The following is a 16,064-nucleotide window of genomic DNA, read 5'->3' as shown; positions in this document are numbered from 1 at the left end:
AAAAATCATGCCAATCAGTGAAGACGTGAAGGTACAGCCTTATATTTTACCAACATCCGTGGTCTTGGTACCAGTCTAAATTCTGTTCGCATCTACTTGAATCTGCAGTCCCTCTTGCCCTATTCCTCACAGAAACCCAAATCTCTCCCTGTACTGACATATCCCCATTGAGTTTTCTGGTTACCATCTCCTCCCCAACAGTCGTAACAAGAGTGTCACTTGTTGCAGTACTAAATCAGAATATGCTATTGACAATCATCAACTTCGCTGCTGCAAATTTGGGTTGCTCACTATACAAGCTAAGTTATCTTAACCCATTTGCGCCCAGCGCCCTCAATATAGGATGGAGCTGGGAATTTTCAAAAGTTGATAAAGGAGGGAGCCCCGGGGTAGGGACCTACAGTATGTGCTTCGCGACTATGAGCCGATAGGAGAAGGACAGTACGCTTAGTACCCTTCCAGCAAATTCCCTCACACAGAAGCCGTGGGAGCTAATGGATTAATATAGTCAAAATATATCTGTTCCCCCAGTGGTTCATCGGAACCTTGGGTATTAGACTTTATATCCACACAGTTGACCAAAATTAACCTCATCCATATTTCTGATTTTATCATGATGGGTGATTTTAACATCCATAATGTAGAATGGTTATTGCATTCTGCCAGGAATAATGATATTGGACTTGAGTGCGAGTTGTCTGCAGAATCACTTAATCTCACGCAACTGGTAAAACAAATAGAAAAGCAGATAACCTCGAACACAGTACCTATCTCTTGGACCTACTCCTGGTAAATAACCCAGATCAATACAGGAAAGAGGTACCGTCACCACTTGGATCCTCTAACCACAATCTCATCCAAGTCACATTCGTCGGTTGTCCCAAAGCTTCCCGTTTTGAACCAGTCAGGGTGACCAGATGGCATTCTGATAGGGCAGACTGGGATGGATTTAGAAATTATCTTACTCATATTTCATGCAGTCTTTCCTCTCCACTGGCATCATTTCTACCCAGTCTCACATTAATCACTTAATACATGCTGGTATGCTCAGCCTCCCTACATGGTTCGACGGTAATTGTGTTAAGAGTAATGGCCCAAAAGTCTACTATGTAACCCTTACTCAAATTCGAAAACGACCGAATCCCTCAATCACCATGAAATTGCTACAAACCACGCAGAAACAGTAATAAATCACATCAGTTCATGCTTTCTTTACAACCAAGCATCCAGGCTATTAAATGATCCTAATGACAAGATATTGTTCTGGTCAATTCTCATTTCTTTCAATAGCAACTTTAATAAATCATCACCCGTTCCCCAACTAAATTCTTCTGACGCAAACGCCATAAATGACCTTTGCGGAGATGAAAACATTCTTGCCAATAAATTTGCCAGAAACTCTACTTTCAAGGATGTCAAACAGAAAGCTCCTTTACTAGAACTTGACTCTCCCGAAATTGCCCCAGTGAAGGTTATTTAGATATATAAAAATGTATCCCAGGCAATTTGCCAACCAACAAAGCTCTAGGGCCAGAAGGAATTCCTCCTATCGTTGTGAAATACTCTTCCCCAGAATTTGCTCCATGTTCTAGCTAAATTACTCAGACTGTGCATACGTACTTATTCATTCCCTAACTCTTGGATAGGAGTCCACATCCACTCAATTTCAAGGAGAGGAAGTTCATCTGGTCCTTCTGACTACAGACCATTTGCTATCATATTATCTCTCGGGAAAGTATTTGTGACTGTCATTAATATGCACATTCTTAAACATCTTGAATCCGAAAAAGTAATTAGTACAGACAGTATGGTTTTCGCTACGAAAGATTCACTTTCGATATACTCAGTCTTTTAACTCATACGATTAATCAGTCAACTGACCAACAAGGAGAAACTCATGCAGCAGGCCTTGATATTTCTAAATCTTTTGACAGAGTGTGACACCGTTCCTTGTTATCCAAACTCCCTCGCTACAGCCTAACATCTTTTGTCCCACTGATTTCCTCATATCTCAGCAACAGAAATATAAGAGTAATGGTAGATGATGTATATATCCATTCATTTAATGCCAGCGTGCCACAAAGATCGCTCCTGGCTCCAACCCTGTTCCACGTTCCTCATTCATATTAATGATTTCTGGTCTGTCACCCATAATCCCATCCACTCATATGCAGATGACTCAACACTTCACAGTGCCTTCACACTTAAGCACTCATAAAGTTTGATATCGCTAACTTCCAACTCAATACAGCAATCTCCTTAAATCAAGATTTATCCACGACCACTGAATAGGGACAAAATACTAGTAAACTGTTTCATGTAATGCTTGATATAAAAACAAATATATCCAAGTTACCAGTAGACAGGTATTGCCTGATTCCTATATTACCTTCAATGCAACCAATATTATTATCTCGAAAAATCTTGAAACTGTGTCTCACTTAACAATACACTCACTTGGACCTCTGGTATTAGATCACTGGCTAAAACCGTCTCAAAGAAATTTGAATTACTGCACAGAATCCGTAACTTCTTCATTGACGAGCAGTTAGCAATAATTTACAATAGTCATGTGCGCTCTCAGCTCAAATACTGTGTGTGTTCTTCTGGAGCAGATGTGGAGAGGTTGCAATAAAACAACTGGGCAAAACCCAGAACAAAACTATAAGAATAACCCAGCAATTATAAGTAAACTACCTCCACTACAAGTAGGACAGAATGTTGCCTCGCTCGCAGTATTTTACAGATACTTTTCTGGCAAATGCACGGACGAAGTTGCATCTGTTGTGGCACCTGTCCACGCTTTCCCCCGTGCTATACGGGCATTTGCTGGCGCTCATGACTGGACTGTCACACTGCCATACTACTCGTACATAACTTCAACCTATCAGAATACATTTATTCCCAGAACTGCATCCCTCTGGATCTAGCTTCCCTAGATTAATTTCCCACCAAACTTCAACCAACAGCAGTTTAGGTCCATTTGTTACAGAATTTTTTATGAACAGAGGACACCTGCAATCTGGTGTATGGATTTTTAAAATTAAGTTTGTCTTTCGCTCCTCTTTTCGTCTGCTGCTTAAAAAACGAAATGAAACTGAATTTATCTTCTACACGTAAATTTTATATTCACGTTCAGGATTACGTTGAGAATCTCTGTTCGTCTCAGTTGCCTATCGTATATGTTAAATCATTTACCATCCCACGCTGAGTCGCTGAATAGATCCTGGAGACATTCCGTTGTCATAAAAAGACTATGTAGTTACTTGTAGAGAAGTTATATATATTAGACTTGTGGACGAGCGGTTGTTATACTTGAGTTTTTGTAAGTAGATAATCTTGAGTTCCCATTTGTCATGCAATGACAAAGGAGAGATAAAGAATAGTATGGGACTATTTTTATTTGTCTTGGAAATATTAACAAGTCTCTCACACAGAGCGAAGTATAAGTAGAGTCCCGCTAGCTATCTCCCTGTCTCTCTCTCTCTCTCTCTCTCTCTCTCTCTCTCTCTCTCTCTCTCTCTTCCATGTTGCTAAGCCCTTCTCCCTACTACCTGCCTGTTCTATGGCCTGTCTCCTTCTGTGCTCTCTTTCCTAAATTCTGGTGTACCAGGGGTTGTGTCACGTGTGTCCACTGTGGTTGGAAAGTTCTAGAAGCCTGTGTGTGAGTATGTGTGTATGTGTGTGTATGGTCACGAGGCGCTGTCTTGTGCCTATAAAGCATTCCTTGACTTAAGAGTGTGTAAGCATGTTTAGCATTGCTCGATTCTTGCAGACACAATACCTTCTCATCATCCGACTTCCTGCTTCTATCTGTCTCTCTATCTATCTATTTATCTATCTATCTATTATGATTTGTAATTATAATATGGAGTCCTAACATATGCTCGGTACACGCCAATGGAGGTCCTCCGACAGCAATTATCATTGACATATGCTAATTAGTACATAATATTGATTATAATATTGTATACATATAATATTCATAGTAAATTGCAATTATCCAGTAATATTACATTTTAAACAAGTTGTATACATTTTGTGAGATGTGTATGTATAACAGACATACGCATATAATTGTGCAATGGTAATACTGCTAGGTTATACATTACATATTGAGTTATCCCTTTAGTAATGTCTAATATTTCACCTAACTTGCATGATGATACTGGTAATACAGAATTGTGGTATAGTTGTATGACTTATAACATTGTAGTAGCATTGTGGTAACAATAATTGTAACATTTTATGAATTGTTACAAAATATTGTGGTAATGCATAATTGTGTTGGCCTTATAATTGTAGTTACATTGTGTTAATGCAACTGTTACATAAGTGTCTTGGCCTTATAATTGTAGTTAAAGTTACATAAAAGTTACATCTTGTTAATGTAACATAATGCAATCGTTTGTCGTTACATAATTGTTACATATCGTTTGTAGTTACATAATTGTAGTTAAAGTTACATAAAAGTTACATCTTGTTAATGCAACTGTTACATAAATGGTACATATTGTTTGTAGTTACATAATTGTAGCAAGTGTAACATAATGCAATCGTTTGTCGTTACATAATTGTTACATATCGTTTGTAGTTACATAATTGTAATAAGTGTAACATAATGCAATCGTTTGTCGTTACATAATTATAATATGGAGTTACATAATTGTTACATATCGTTTGTAGTTACATAATTGTAGCAAGTGTAACATAATGCAATCGTTTGTCGTTACATAATTGTAATAACTGCTTCCTTGTCTACTGTTTCTCTTAGTACTGGGGTAGCTTTATGGTTGAAGTGCTGTCTCAATGGATGTCTTTAAATCTTCACCCTGATGGAGTCTTTTCTTCAACGAATGAAATAATCCTCCATTAAAAAACAGAATAAAAAGATGTCTGTTTACTAAAGTAACTAATGCTCTTCAAAACTTTTCTGCCACACGCTACTTACAAACTGCTCTTATCACTGCCGCTGTTTCCTCTGTATCAAAGGCTTTGTCGTAATCAGTGAAGAATATTCAGAGAAGCATCTAGAATTCAAATGTTTTCTATTACTTGGATAAGAGCTTGAATGTGGCCAGCTACAGAATAACCATTACGAAATCAGTCTCACTTTTGGCTGGTTTTCACCATGCATGAAACGAAATCGGTATCTAAGCCTTTAGCAGAAAGTCTGTAACAAGAAGGACTGTCTTCATAGACTTGCGGCGAAACTAATGATGTATCAGCTGATGCAACAGCTGACATGTCAAACCAACTCAGAATTTCAAACTGAGCAGCTTTGTATTTCATAAGAAAGTTGCTAAAAAACCTCCTAATTGTCGAAATTGCAAAACCACCTAATAGTCAACTAATGATTCAGCTGACGCAACAGCTGACATGTTGAATCAACCCAAAATTTCAAGATAAACAACTTTGTATTTCATAAGCAAATCGCTCAGAGCTCTCCAAGAGCAGATATTCGAACTTCCCTTGAAAGAGAGAGAGGAAAAAAAAAAAAAAACCTCAGGTGTACCACTTATAGACCTGTCGACTTCACCGCAAGTAAAAAGGGACATGTCAGACGGTAATTTTTACAGATCTTAATGTTGCCTCTTTATATGCAGTATGACTCAATGGCAAAACAAACAAACAAAAACAGAAGAAAGTAGCAACTGGCAAAAAATAAAATGTTACTCCGGAAAGAAGCAAAGTTAATTAGAAGTGAAACTGACAAGTGTCAAGGGGTGAATGGAGTGGGCGTCTGAGTTGAAAGAGGTATTTTTGAGGGATGGAGAGAACGTTTCATCCAGTTTCTGAATGTGATAAAGGAAAAGGATGCTGTGTTATCAGATCTGGGGAGGGTTAGACCAGGGAAGGGGAAGGGAGGAATAGTGGGCGTACAAATTGAGGCCAGAGGATAGGTTTGCTCAGCTGTGCAAAGTTTATGACAGGAAATATTCAAGTGCTGAGAGAGGTTTACTCTTTTTTATTCTAACCTGGTCCAGATTTTTGTCCTACTTTAGTTTATTTCACAATGCTTAGTGGCGCGAAAGAACAGTGTTATGGTTCTACGTCATTCCCACAGCACAATTTCATGACTAACATTATATTCTAGTGTTAGTCTATTGTTACCACTCTGCATTCAAAATGGAGATACGGCAATTATAGGCCATGTTAGAGTAAACAGAGTGTAGTTACTGTACATGCTTGGTATGGAAGCTTTGTGGATTAACCATGATACAAGGTAGAAAGTCTGAGGAAGAGAAATATAGGGATAATTGTATCCTTGAATAAGGATATAGGTGAGACGAGAGACTGTTGAGTGAGTGTGGTAGGTAAGTGCATGGTTGACTTTTAACTGACAGGGTGAAGGTAGTTAGATGATAATTTGATGTGTAAAAAGCACGGTAAATAAAAGGAGGATAGAAGACATACTGTACATATATATATCTATGGATCAAAGTGTCTGGCAAAGAAGATTTTGGAAGTAGACGGAATGATGTTTGTAGCAGTGATGGATTTGGAGAGTGTATACTTATGACACAATAGATCGGCAGGCACTGGGGTGGTGCTGGGATTGTATGGGGCAGAGGACAGATTACTCAAAAGTGTCCAGAGTATGCATGATGGCGTAAAACAGTCTGTGATAATGGATGGTAATTTAAGTGAGAGATTCAGCTTGATTATTCGACTGTGCTGGGTCACAAGGACTGTTTAATGTGTTTAGTGTGTTTATGTGTGTATGGATGGGGCTAATGAGGTGGGTGAAAGCGAGGTTACTTGCCAAAGTGTGGTTCTGAAGAGAGGAGGGAATGAGTGAGACATTTCTATATTTGTCTGTGGACGATGCGGTACTGGAAACTGATGAAGAGTGGAAGTTGCAGTGTCTAATTGAAATGTTAAGTAGTGTGTGTGTGTCTGTATGTGTGTGTGTGTGTGTGTGTGTGTGTGTGTGTGTGTGTGTGTGTGTGTGTGTGTGTGTGTGTGTGTGTGTGTGTGTGTGTGTGTGTGTGTGTGTGTGTTTATTAGGACACTTGAAAGTGAATGTAGCAATGAAGAAGAGCGTCACGGTGTTGTAAAGACGTACGGAGATGGGTTGTACGTTTAGGTTGTGACTGAATAGTACAGAAATGGAAAAAGTATGGGTGTTCCGGTATTTAGGCAGTGTTATGAACAAATAACGTGTTATGGAGGGTGAGTCAAAGGAAAGAGTGCAACAGGAAAGGAGGGTGGCATCTCTAACAGAGAATTTCCAACACTAACGAACAACAGTGAAGTGTGGATACTGCTTATAAGACAATCATCAAGAGTGAGGGGTGTTTTTAATAAGTAACCTTAGAAGTGTCTGGGAGGGACATGGAAGGATTAACAGGCAAATAAAAACTCCGTTATGATTATGGTGTGGAGGCTGATATTATAGGAAAATAAATGTAAACGCTTTAATACCTGGGCACTTTCTCTTTCATGCAATAGTTCTCTGCGGCACGCAGGGAGATCAGGTGTGTACCCTCATCATGTATGCTGATGTGGTGCATTTGCTCCGTTGCCCTCATACGTACAACACGTCTGGTGGTCTGTGAGTCAAGGTGAACCAGTCGGATGTGGCCCACTAGGGTCTAACTCCAAGGGATGGACAAGGTATCTTGTTCAGGCAATGCCGCTAAGGGACGAAAAACTTTTCTCTCTCGTCTTAAATATTCGGATTCCGTAGCCTAACTCCAGTCCTCTGTGCTCCTGATGAGGTAATGCTGGACTGGATGATGGCTATAACACTCTGAACTGCACTGGCTATGTGGATCCAATGGAGACTTAGACCGGCTTACATAGTGAATGAAAGTGAGTATGATAGCTGGATGGGGTGAAAGATCAGGAGACGAGACCAAGATGGAGAACCAATGTGCAAGTGTGTGTAAAGCAGGACATTGTGCCGTGGGAACAAGGGCCGTTAATGAGTAAAAACAAAAGTGCCTGGGGGGTCTTTCTGCCGAAGAGAACTCTCACAGAATGCAACATCAGACAATAGATAGCTAGATAGATAGAAACACATAAAAACTTGCATTTTTCCCATTAATTCCGGTATTTAAAGATAATTTTGCTAAGCGGTGTAATCCAAAGCTGCCCGCATCATTAATGAGATGAATGGTGAGACCGTCTATAATTTCTGTCTTATTTCTCTTTATTCTCTTGACAGTAATTATTATGCCATTTTTTTCAAGTAATGTTTGTAATAACCATATCCATAATTTCTCCACATATAACGGACTCGCCGACCATGACGTTATTACTATATAACTTTGCATAAAACTATACCACTATTAACCCTTTCAGTCAGTGATATATTTTGTAATCTATTCTTGCTACTTTCAGGCGCCCTTATCTAGCTTAGGAAAGATTCTTCAAACTGGGGAAGCTCGATATACTCCTTCAGTGTTATAACCTCTCGTTCCATTGTAAGTTTGCTATTTACAGGAAATTATAGTCAACTTTGGAAGGACCTCTCGTGTTCTGTGACTTACTGCAGGCTATAATTATCTAACACTTCCTGCTTAAAAGAAAAAAAATGAGTAAATCCGTTTGCACTTAAGTAGAATTAACAAAAAAAAAAAAAAAAAAAAGTCACTCGACTGAAGGGATTTCGTCCTTCTATATGACAGGCTTTATTTATGTTTAATTAAATCGTCTGGAGGTAGCAAGACTAAAGTAAAAATAACGTCACAGGATTCAAAGGTAGCATCACTTAATTTCACCTCCATTTGTTAATTCTCTGATGGTCTCTTTGAGCAAAATTTTGGTTTCTCTTCATGCCAAGTTTCCGAGTTGCTGTTTTCCTATCTCCTCCATTCTGCTTCCAATTTTGTTTTACTCAAAGTTTCGAATATCTTTATTTTTACTGTTGGTCCGGCATCTTCTGCACAGTGAGGATCGGGAGCAGGTGTGGTATCGAGTTGGTTGGATGAGGTATTGACGGAGGAGCACATGCCCAGGGTCTGTTACTTCTGATATAACTTGACAGTCAACAGAATGACTCTGCCTCAGTGAGTATACAAAGAAAATTGTAAAAAAAAAAAAAAAGGCTTATGAGGAGTCACAAGGATTCCAGAGGCGTGAGTGCTGTGTCGATGGTTGTGTGGTCATCTCCCTCGACTTGCGGTGATAGTTCTCCCACTTAGTACATTCACATGCCTGGATCTTTTCTCACCCTATCTTTAGGTGGCAAAAATGTTATTTATTTATTTATTTATTGTGTACAGACAGACAGACAGACAGACAGACAGATAGATAGGCAGATAGACAAACACATATGAATATATAGATAACAGATGGAGAGAAAGCGGATTATGTATATTAATAATGGACAATTCATTATGTCTTTATACCCAGACTGAGATAAAGGACGACCCTTTTTTCTTCTTGCTTACAACCTCCAGTCTTTGAATGCCAATGGCTTCATGTGTCTCGAAATGGCTAATACAGACATTATTTTACTGTGATTCTTTTTTTCTTTTTTTTCAGGCCATGGTACTTTTGGTTCCTCTCATTTATATAAGAGAAATATATTATGCCTGCAATCACAGCAGTCGGAGAACAATATGAAGGTCTAAAGAAACGAAGCACTTAACAGAACACAAGATGCGCAGTCGGTCTTCTCTGGGACGTGCAAAATGAAAGCCAGTGTTGGGCGACGTAAAACAGAGAGAGGAAGATGACAGAGGGAGACGAGTCGGCCTAAACACATTGTCATCACAGTAGCACCTCACTTGACGGCAACAAAGCTCCATTATACACAGCAGGGAGGGGGGGAGTTATGGCGGTGACGAGGAAGAGCAATGATTCTGATATTAGACGGTTAGCATAGCGGTGACATTATTGTACAGGCGTTGATGTAAAGCTGTTTTCTGATATTAGATACTTGGAATACCAATGAAATTGAATGTTGTTGCGGTGTTGAGGTATGGCAGTGATTCTGTTACTGACGCTTAAAACAGCGGTGACATTTGTTATTGTGGTGCTGTTGAAGTAAAGCAGTGGATGTGATTTGGAATGTTAAAATGAGAGTGAAATCAAATGTTGTCGCTGTCCTGATGTGCAGTAATGATTCAGTTACAAGACAGTAGGAGTAACACTGACTTTAACTCCAAATACTATACGCATGGATAAGCATGGCTAATACTGGAAGTCATAAATTTTCTTAAAAACAACCCGGCTGGTTTTGATGCAAGTAAAAAAAAAAAAAAAAGGTTTAGTTAATGTAATATACAGATAGATAGATAAATAGAGAAACAGCAAAACTGTGTTGCATGACAAACTGCGAGTGATTTTTTGATAGGTTACTCTCTTCTAAGGTTCTGTATCTATAATCATGAGACTGTGTGGGTGTATATATGTCGTTGACTGTTACATACGTGAACAGTGTGTATACAGGTGCTTTTGTAATAAACATGCCGGCCATTCTCTAGGTATAGCAAAGCTGAGGGTGCTTAAATCTGTGCGATAATGGGGAATATAGACTGCTTCTGAAATACAGGTTTTCCCATGGGCGTCCGGAGGGGGGGCAAGGGGGGGCAGTTGACCCCCCTTGGAATTCCAAAGTGTGTTTGGAACTTTCCCTGTCGTCACGTATATTTTCGTTCCTTTAAGTTATAGCATATCAGCATATGATATGTAACTCATGTAATATGTAACTCATGTAATTCATGTAAGTATATGCCTATGTCTATTTGGAGTGTGTGTATTTTGATATATTATAACAGCACATACGTGTATAATCTCTTTGATTTTGTCCCCCCTTACAAAAAATCCTGCGGACGCCCCTGGGCTTTCCTCAAATATCCTTGAGAATTGGGGTGGCTTGCCTTCCTTTTCCTTTACAATTTCTGTTTGAGTTATAACCCATTGGCTTTGACGGGCATTTTTTTCCAGACAAGCCTCGGATGACTGGATTTAGCTCAGGGGGAAAAATCACTACAGCAAAATTAAATACATACATGCAGTTATAATTACTTGATTGATTAATTAATTAAAATATAGTCACTAGGATCACTTTTCTGGCAGTTAAGAATTATATATTTTAGTTCATCTAAAGAAACACACACACACACACACACACACACACACACAAAAGGAGAGAGAGAGAGAGAGAGAGAGAGAGAGAGAGAGAGAGAGAGAGAGAGACAGACAGACAGACAGACAGAGGCACAGTAGGTTACCTTCCACTTAAAAAAAAAAAAATGTCAGGTAATTCTACTCATATCAGAGAAATCCACCTCCAGCACAGGCTGCGTGTACGACCAGGAGCTCTTGTTACTCTCGTCATATGGATAATTCATCCCTTTAATACCATGAAGTGTGTGTGTGTGTGTGTGTGTGTGTGTGTGTGTGTGTGTGTGTGTGTGTGTGTGTGTGTGTGTGTGTGTGTGTGTGTGTGTGTGTATTCGCTAATTATTGCAACTTCCCGATAATTTTATTCTCCACTGTGGGAAAGACTTCAGAACAGAGGGTTCAGAAGTAGCCGTCAGTAGCCGCTTCAAAGCCAGCGGGATTTTCTCAAACTAACTAAATATATCTGGTACCGGCAAGAAATAAAATATCGTCCTTGGGCTGTAGATAGAAATAAAAAAATAAGTAGAAACTGCTCTTCAGTCCGAGGTTTCATTTTTATCACATGCGCTTAGATGATGCTTAGTTTCAGTTGGTTTCTTTTTGTCCCCTTAGATATATATATATATATATATATATATATATATATATATATATATATATATATAGATAGATAGATAGATAGATAGATAGATAGATAGATAGATAGATATCTAGATAGATAGATAGATAGATAGATAGATAGATAGATAGATATCTAGATAGATAGATAGATAGATATATTACTTAGGAAAGCCCTCTCGTACTGAAGGATTAAAGGTTTGCGAAGTCCCCGGTAAGCTGAATAAAGCCACTGACTGATAGGAGCAGGAATAGAGGTTTTTGATGTGTTTGGCCTGAAGTGGTTAAGAAGCCCACCGTCTGCTCCTTTTACACTTTTTTTATTTTTTGCATTTATTTATTTATTTTCTGTTTTACTTATTTATTATTATTAGTAGTAGTAGTAGTAATAGTTTTAGTAGTAGTAGCAGGAATAGTAGTAATAGTAGTGGTAATGTTCTATCTATCTATCTATTGCCAGACGCCTCAATCCCGTTTGGGGTGGCCACAAACAAATCGCCTCCAAGTCGTCCTGTCCTCCGCCATTTCATTGCCCTGCCCCCAACTCACACCCCCCTCTCTCATATACCTCTCCACCCCATCCCTCCATCTCATCCTCGGCCTCCCCCTCCCTCTTCCCCCCTCCACCTCACTCACATACACTCTCTTCGTCAGTCTTTCACCCTCCATCCTCTCCACATGGCCAAACCACCTCAGTATGTTCCTCATAACGCTTCCTATCACATCCACATCCACACCACAACGTTCCTTTATATCCTCATTCGTCAGCCTGTCTCTCCATGTGACTCCACAGGCTCCTCTTAAATAACTCATTTCCACTGCTCTCACTCTTGACTTGTGTCCTTCCAACAACGTCCAAGCTTCACTTCCATACATTAGAGTTGGTATCACAATACTGTCATGTAGTAAATTTTTCACTTCCATGGTAATATTATTATTATTATTATTATTATTATTATTATTATTATTATTTGTGGTAGGTGGGGGCGCTCAACATCCATTCACTTGATGCAGCCGCTCTCGGGTGACTGCCCTTTCCTCTCTTCCATCCTTTTTTCCTTCCTTCTTCTGTTCTTCCTTTCCTTCATTCATTCCTCTTCCTTCTGTCTAAAGGTGACTCCACTGAGTGACAAGCCAAACGGTTTCTTGTAAATCAGGAAAATATTTACTAGGCTGGGTGGTAACCATATAACCAAATTATGGCGTCTGGTGGTTTAGTGGGCAATTAAGGCCCTCAAATCGGATTGAGCCTGTGCAGGTTATATCCAAGGAATAGTTGGGGTTTATTGCTCACGTAATGCCATTCAAGGACAAGTGAGGCTGGTCACTCTGACCTTAGATGTCAGGACCAACCTGCCTAGCCCCGGGCTCATACGCTCCTCATGGGGCAACACAGGATTAGATGGTGGATGGATGGATGGATTATCATTTTTATCATTATTATAACCGTCATCATTATCATTATTAGGCCTATTATTACCATTACTTTTGTTTTTTTTGGGGGAAAGCATCTAGTGTCGCTCTCTTTCTCCCACTAACAGCTTCTGAGAAAAGATAATGACTTAAGGAACTATTATCGTGGCATCCACAAGATCCCTTACTATGTCTCCTCATTAGTCTGTTATTGAGCATGACTTTATTTTTTTTAATTTATTTTACTGAGAAAGATAATACTAAAGGCTGGAAGTTTTTAGCACAAGAGACTCAAATTTCTGACTTTTTCATTTCGATTTGCCCGAATGAACTAAGCTGAAAACACTTGAAGGTGTGATTTGCAGCTTAGATATGATTTGTGGTTTACACGTGATTTGTGATTTAGATGTGAGTTGTATAGTATCTTTGCTAGGTTTAGGGGATTTCATGGAGCTTAGGAGAGGATCTGAGCGGTGAAGGTGGCATTGAATTCTACATTTAAGCCATTTACTTTGAAAGGTCTCTTCAGGGTTCAGTTTAAATCTATGATGATGACAAGAATGAAACTGATGGTGTTACTGTACTGAAGGATTAGCCCATTACCATACCCTCCTCACTTTAACTTAGCCTAAACGTACCACCTCTCTGGTCTGAATAATGAGTGGTAGTAAAATATTAACCCTAGAACATGATGCTAGTCATGAAGAAGTGCTATGGAAAGGATGCAGAGCCGCAGTACCGTCATTCTTTGCCACTGAGCTTTGTATAATAAACAGCAACTGGACAAAAATCTCGGCCAAAATATGGTGACGGAACTATACAATGATGACTTAATAAATATATTCTCATTAGCATCAGACGCTGCGTGAAATTTGTGAAGTCTTAGTATCCCTTTCACCCGCGATGACACGCTTGTCGTCATTTGGAAGTTTCTGCGACTATATGTGAAGACATGACTTGACAACCTCGAGGCCTGAGATGCGCAGCAGCCCAGCCAGGTTGATTTGTTCTGCATCAGCTGTCGAGGGAGAAGGTAGCGTGTGGCTGGGCATTTAAATCTAACTACAGTATTTACCCAATCCAGGGACGTGCGTCATATTCCTTTATACCAATAGTGCTTGTGTTTACTTTTTGGGCACTATTGTGATTAGATTTGGTGTTTGCAATAGGGAATTAGATTTTTGTGAATAATTCATGGCCATTAGTCTGTCGTTGGCCCAACGAAGATTGTGGTAGGCCTACCCTGTTTATCGGCGGTTCCCAACAACTCCACTCCCTCTACCCTGCACCCAATGTGAGTATTCAACCATTGAATAATAGTGACAGTGAATCAGGTGAATATAGTGTGCAATAGCCAGTGAGGAAGGACATGGTGAAAGGTTTAGCTGATGGAGGCAGGAAACCGCCTGATGACACGGCATTGTCTTGAAGGGAATATTTGCCAAGATGATGACGAAGTCCTTGTTTTATGCTGATATATGGTGGATAGTGTTATTGTGCAATAGATAGGAGTATAGTGCAGCGAGTGTATGTGATGAAATATTGGCTAGGGCAGGAGTCATGTATGCCTGGCCATGGCACGCCGTTGTCAGGAGGGGATAAAATAAAGGAGGTTTATAGGAATATTTGATTTTATCATATTGTTATATTCTATTCCGTGTGCTTTCTGTGTGAAATAAAGCATGAGTGTTATTGATGTGTATATCGTATGCTTGTGTGGATGAACGTAAACACTGCACCACGTGCTCGTCGGAAAATATCGTCTGATGTGACATACAGAGCACGGTCAGGTACTGTTGTGGTGAAATATCGTGTATGTCTCATAAAATGGTGGATTTGATTATGTGTGTTGTGAAATAAAATCGTAAACACTGCAGCGTCTTCTGGTAAGGGAAACATCATCTGGTAAACCTTGGCGGACAGGTAAGGGCCACGTTCTTGTACTTGTTGTGGTGTAATATAATGTTTATCTCATATATTAATAGATTTGGTTGTTTTATGTGAAAAGACAGTGAAAAAGCGGGCCATGTGCTCGTAAGGAAGAGTGTGTGTTGTACACCTGAGCTAGAACAAAAGGTAGCGAAATGCAACGCGAGGTTTGGAACACGTGCATTTACATATGTTTTTTTTTTTTCTTGATGAAATCTACTGTTTCCCATGTACTGATATATTTGGCTATGTTTTATGTGAAAAGACAGTGAAAAAGTGAGCCACGTCCTCATAAAGAAGAGTGTGTGTCAAACACCTGAGCTAGCACAAAGGTAGCGAAATGCAATGCGAAGTTTGGAACATGTGCATTTACATTTTTGTGTGTGTGTGTGAAATCTACTGTGTTTCCCATGTACTGATGTATTTGGCTACGTTTTATGTGAAAAGACAGTGAAAAAGTGAGCCACGTCCTCGTTAAGAAGAGTGTGTTTTGTACACCTGAGCTAGCACAAAGGTAGCGAAATGCAACGTGAGGTTTGGAACACGTGCATTTACATATATATGTTTTTTTTTTTCTTGGTGAAATCTACTGTGTTTCCCATGTACTGATATATTTGGCTATGTTTTATGTGTAAAGACAGTGATAGACTGACTGCAGCATGTTCTCATATGGGAAACACCATCTGCTACAACTTAGCACACAGGTAACGGCCTACGGAACACTTCCATTTACCTGTTACTGGTGAAATATACTGTGTATCTCATAAAAATGAGAGATTTGGTTATGTGTAAAGTCGAAAGAAAATGAAAGGGGTAACCACTTGGTACTGGCCCCTACCTGTGTGCTATGTCAGGTGTAGGAGATGATGTTTTCCAAAGACATACACATATATCATGAACCCTTGCGTAGTGCCAGTGTTGAGCCAAGTTCTTGGCTGGCTGTGAATAACATATCTTGACTCCTTTATTTCAGCTCACACTCCTACCATAGCACTGGACTGCCATAGGGTCCACAATCCCTC

This window comes from Coenobita brevimanus, chromosome 84, assembly GCF_032717465.1.
Source record: "Coenobita brevimanus isolate Jiangsu-jjx chromosome 84, ASM3271746v2, whole genome shotgun sequence".
In the NCBI taxonomy this organism is placed as follows: Eukaryota; Metazoa; Arthropoda; class Malacostraca; order Decapoda; family Coenobitidae; genus Coenobita; species Coenobita brevimanus.
The sequence above is the reverse complement of the archived record's forward strand: the minus strand, read 5'-3'. Positions refer to the sequence as shown.